Source organism: Agelaius phoeniceus, chromosome Z (genome assembly GCF_051311805.1).
Source record: "Agelaius phoeniceus isolate bAgePho1 chromosome Z, bAgePho1.hap1, whole genome shotgun sequence".
Taxonomy (NCBI): domain Eukaryota; kingdom Metazoa; phylum Chordata; class Aves; order Passeriformes; family Icteridae; genus Agelaius; species Agelaius phoeniceus.
The window spans coordinates 83074105-83080254 of NC_135303.1; positions in this window are offsets into that span (position 1 = coordinate 83074105).

Consider the following 6150-nt stretch of genomic DNA (forward strand, 5'->3'; position numbering starts at 1 on the left):
ACCACAAAAGCTTCTTTGGCAAAAAAATAGCAATTCCAATGTTAAAGCTAAACAGTTTTTTACATCAAAGCTAAAATTCCTAGGTTTTGATTGAAATCTCAGCAGTCTTTTCTCTGCAATTTACTGCATGCAATCTCTGCTGATTAAGTGTCATAATACTTTACAAATAAATAGTTAACTTACGTATTAATTTCCTTTAAAAGAAGAAGGAAGATCCTTCAAAATACAGCAACTAATGTGAATATGAGTGTGTGTGTGTGTGTGTGTGTGTGTGTGTGTGTGTGTGTGTGTTCTTCTTCTCTAAAATTAACACGCTTTATTTTCAGTAAGTCATGTGGAATATATGATCTTTTTTCTCAGAAATGTTCATGAAGGTTAGTCATCTTTCCATTGCTGCTGATAATTGAAAGACTCTTGCTTAGGAGATGCTCAAGACAAAATGTCTTCTACCAGAGGCTTTTATCCCCTGTTATAAAACACATGGTATCTTGTAATTTGTGTTACAGCTGAAAAACCTTCTGGAAACTGCAAAGCTGTAATTTGGAATAAACTTAATGGCTTCTTGTCTCTTCTAAAATGAATCTGTATCTCACCCCCTCCTTGAGCTCCCAGATTTAACCAAAACTTGGCAAGACCCACAAGTCCCTGCCTGACATGAGAGCTGTGGTTTGGTCGGTGATATTCAACCTCTGTGGTAGGTGCTAGCATCCTGGCAGCAGAAAATGCTTCTCAGCACAGAGCCAAGTTGAGCTCGGCTCTGTGGTGTGTAAAACATCACCCCCAAATCCTGCTCCTCCCTTCCCCCAGAGTTCCAGGGTCTGCTGTGACATCCTTGCAAGCCAGCAACTCTCATCTCCAGCTCCGTCATGAGCATTCTGCAAAACAGGGCTGTGTTCAACTCAAGAGGCGCTGGGTGCACCCCCTTGGCAGGGGTAAAACACAACCTCTGTGCAAGAAAAACATGAACTAGAACAAAACCAAATGGGAGAAAAATGTTAGAGGTCTGGGGCCAAATTTCATGAATGGTGTTTAAAGAAAATTTAATTAGAACTCTGTGAGAAAAGAAAGAAGTTTATGGTTTTACTTTCAGAAGTTAGTCTATGGACTGATTGACTGAAAAAGCAGTTTAGACTGACAATAGTTTGCAGTCTCAGCCTCACTGAGAAGCCTGCCAAAGGGAGACCTTTAAATAAAGTAGTATTTTTCTAAAGAGAGAATAAGGAACAAACTTTACACTCAGGTCTTTCATCTTCCCTTCTCTTTCATTAAGCTTCCTATGTTACAATCTGCTGTTTTCTGAAGCAGTTTTTAATAGAAGTAGCTTTGAATTAAAACTTTTTTGCCTCTTTCTTAGTTCAGATTATTAAAATGATTCTTTTGTGCTCAGAACATAAAAAAATCACACAAGGACAAAACATGCAGGGAGTCATTGAGTGATGTGTGAGAAGACCTACAGTTCTTAATTTTGGTGAATTTTGCTAATTTTCAGTTAGTTCTGCTTCAACAACCAAAGAAAATACAGCCTGGGTGATCAGTTCAGATTTAAAAATCTGAGACAACAAAAGGCTGTCATGCTCAGATACCAGTGAAGAAAACTCTAGAAACTATCCTCATAAATTAAAAGAACTTGATAGAAGGTGCACTTCCTAGTATGACCAGGTTCACTCTTACACCAAAGGGTGAGCGCTCCTTTAGTTCTTGGGCCTAAACACACATTTTTAGAAGGAATTAGAGCACCTGCAGCCCCCCATTAATTTTCAGTCTTCTGCCACTGGACTGATAAACTTCATGTCAACAGATGTTGACATGAAGACTAAGGATGAGAGTGGAAGAGGCTCAATTTTGTGTATCTGCATTTGGAACAGAGCAAGCTATCCTCCATGAACATATTCACAGAATAATAAAACCCACATGTCGCAAGGTTTTCTTAAACAAAGAGACTCCTTGTATCAGCTGCTGAAAAATTGCACAAATTGAGGGCTATTTTCCTGCTTTTCTGGAAACAGTCCATCAGACATTAAAAAAAAAATCCACAAAAATCAGTTTTTAAAAAGAATCACATTGCTATAACACCAAGAGTGGAAACACCCATGTTCAAATTATCTTTGACATCTCAGCTTCTGTTTCCTGTGAATGTGTCTTATGGTGTGTGATCCTCCCATCATCTAGCCACATGCTACTTCTTTGGCCTTGTCCAGCATCAAGTGTAAGATTCTTGCTGAATAAGGACTTGCGCATATACTGGAATGTGATAGGAAGAAAAATATACAGGACATCTTCATTCAGAAACTCTATCCAAATGCACAGTTAACAAAGTGACTTTACTGTAAAAACAGTGAACACTAATATGTAAGAAAGATTGGCAGAATTAAATTAACTGCAGCTACCTTCATTTTAGAATACTTTCTAAGAGGGTTTTTTTTTTTTCCAATCCTGGAAGTTTTTTGACAGAAAAACACTCCAGGCTCTTACAGCATAGTAAAGATGACGAAAGTCAAGGAAGTCTGCAAAGACTAGAGTTTCGGGCCAGGAAATTGGAATTCAGAGATTGTGCCATTCTGCCATGTGCAAGTCCTGGTCTGCAGCTGGAAGTGCTGGATGGAATTTAATTTGTCTCATGTTCATTTTTTTTAAACTAGAAAATAGTTTGAAGCATGGTTGTTCTAAGGAAAATTTTTCAGATACTGCATCACTTCAGATCCTCCAAGATGACTGGCTCCTCAGAATGCATGTTCTGTCAAATCACTAAAGACTCACAAAATAAATAACAAGTATTAGTTATGCCATAAGACGCATAGTAAATGGCTCATGGGCAAGATGATGGAAACAGTTAATAAAAATAAAGGTTTCTCAATCCATTGCCCTAGCAATGCAGGAGAAATTGTCTCTGGTGAATGTGGCAGACAGCGTTATCTGGCAGGAATGGCTCACTGGAGGTAAGTTTAGGGCAGGGTGGCTAAACAGTAGTTTATGTGGCATCCAGCACAGACCTCAAGCTCAGTATTCAGGCAAATAAAATGTGGAAATAATCCCAGTCTAGAGTTTCCAGCCTCTACAATACTAGTTAATAATTTCCAGTCTTCTGCCACTGGACTGATAAACTCAGTGCACAGATGTTGACATGAAGACTAAGGATGAGAGTGGAAGAGGCTCAATTTTGTGTATCTGCATTTGGAACAGAGCAAGCTATCCTCCATGAACACATTCACAGAATAATAAAACCCACATGTCGCAAGGTTTTCTTAAACAAAGAGACTCCTTGTATCATCCTTGTATCAAACTCACAGGAAAGTATTTATTTTCTCCTGATTATCAAAAATAAAGATTAGCTATATAAAGTTTCTTGCCATTCTCTTCATCTAAATCATGAAAGCACAGTAATACCATATGCTGTGTTTCAAAGGAAAGAAAAATATTTTGCTTCAGGTACAAGGGTTGAGGTCCAAAGTACAGAAACCACCATCACAGGCATCAGTAATTTGTAATCCCAGTAACCTGAAATTCATACTTACCAGAGTAGGAGGGGGCAAATTTCTGACACTGTGAAAGTTAAAGGCAATGCCTGTTCAGTAGAGCTGGGACAGATCACCACCTCAATGACTGACTGGACTAAAAAAACTTGGAAACTGTAGTTTTTCAAGAATATGTCTATTTTAGTGAACAGGGCAGCTTATACAATTACCTTCTGTGGATGAGACAGAGATTTTATTTCTAAATCTGTAATTCATTATTTCAGACAGACAGATTTTCAAGCATGAATTCACAGCTGCTTTGGAAGGATATAATGATCTCAGGATAGATTTTTTTGCTGCTGAGTGGTGAGATGTACACTTGGGAGAGCAGCAGTGCACAAATCCACACTCACACAGAAGCACGAAAACACAGAAAAATAAAGTGATGCTCCAAACTGATGGATCCATTGAAATGGGAGAGATTAAGGTGCTGCATTTGGCAAGAACATGCTATAAGGGACAGTATGTCTGTCACAACAGCACAAGACACAAAGTTAGAAATGTGGAGTATCACCCACACCACCTCTGTGGGTATCAAGTGTCATGAATGGAGCACAGCTTCTATTCAGGCAAGGCATGAATGCAAGCTTTGGGATAAAGCAACCATGTTTGAAAGCTTTTAACAAGCTTGGGGCACAAAACTACCATAAAATTCAATGAGAATCTTAAAAGTTCTCAATTTCAGTTTAATGCAGGTATCTTTCAATTTACTTGAGAAATTTCACCTGCTACTTACATTCTCAGGCAATTATAGTTACCAATATTTGAAATATTATAACAAATGTAATTTTTGCTTTTTCCTTTAACAAAATCAATACAAACCGTACAGATATCAGTATCTCTTTAGCCATGCATTAGGATGGACTAAACTGTAAACAATATACATGTGAAAGAGGAGAATCCAGACTTTGTGTACAGCTGTAACTTCACATTGCTGCCTTAGTATTTTTCCAAAGGATTGAAATGTACGGGTAATTGTAATCAACAAATCTGAGACCAAAAGTAATAGTCTGCCATGCAGTGTGCATTTCAAAAGTGCCTACACCTCTGCAAGATATATTGATATAAGTCACAGTAAAAACAATTTCAGTCTTTTAACACTGACTGTGAAAGATGCATTTCACAGGATGACACAGACAGCAACTCACTGTTGTAACAGAATAAAGTACACACAAGCACTCTCACACAGTGTGGATTCAATCCCAAAACAACTCCTTTCACATACCCATTACTTCTGCAATGGTGAATTCTCTTTGCTGCTGCTTATTAATTAGAAATATTAAATGGCATCACATAGATGAACATCACACTGTGTTTTGCACACTGCAAGCCCATGGTAGAGAAGGTCTCCTTGTTTATAACACGCATTTTCTGCTGGCCAACTTGCTGCTTCAGGAGAGTTTTTTGGACTCAACTCATTAGCCTTCATCTCATGGTTAATTAGAATATCTGTTTCTCTCTCATGCCTGTTTAGTTTTTGGGTTGGTAAAATCCAATTTTTCAAATTGGAGTTAATGCTCATAAAATGCTGCCCTCACCTCCCTGAAACTGAAATAACTTAATAGGGTTCTGACTTAAATGTTTCTGCCACAGATTACTTGCTGTAATTCTGGATGACAACTAAACAGCAGGTGCAAAGGACTGCTCAGTTAAACCATAGCAAAATCCAGACATTATCCAGGGTGTGATTATGGCGTTATTTAGATGGGGTAAACTAAAGAGCATCAGGTGAAATCAAAGGTGACACAACAGAAATTGCCTGTTCGTATTCAACGCAAACTCCAAGACCTGAAGGTGTGAGGGGACAAATGAAACTGAAAATTAGTCAGAGAAACACAGTGTCACAGTAACATCCTAATGTCTGTGAAAACAAACCCTTACATGGAATAGTGTCTCTAAGGGAGATGGATAACAAAACTAGCCAGCTTCATTTGAATGAAAATGCAAATACTTTTCTCCTGGCCATTTCATGTGTGGGGGGCACCATAGTAGTGCCCCCCACACAAGAAATAATCAGTCCCTGCATTACAGGACCTGGTGTCTGCACAGAAAATGAAGGGTATATAACAGACCTGTTATTGTAGAATGAGAAAAATTTCTGCATTTAAATTAGCAGCCTTTACAGGTTTTCACAGTCTAACCAATTTAAAGAAATTTATAATGTCAGCATGGGTTGCTCTGTCTGCTTCCCAGTAACCTGAAGTACTGGGAGCAGAGCCTAAGTTTGAAAAGCTGTGTCAATACAATGCCACAGATTTCATTACCCTTTCTGGATTTATGTCAGTTCCTGCAAGCAGGTGATGCCGCAAGAACAGGGCCAGGCAGCCCTCTTTAAGGAAACATCTGGTGAAAAGAAGCCCTAAGTTTTAATCACGTGTCCTGCTAATATCCCACCCTGTGACCTGGGGGTCTTGGGTGTGGGGGTTTGGCCCATGCAGGTGCCCCGGGCATGGCTGGAGCCCCAGGCCAAGGACTGCTGACCCTTTTCCTAATAACAGGCACAGGGACCTGTGGCCCAGTCAGACTTCAAAGGCTGGACTTGACGATGTTGGAGGTCTCTTCCATCCTGAACGGTTCTGTGATTCTGTCACTTTCCTGCCCGTAGGCTGTAGGGATGTAAAAGCCCATGGTTTCTTTT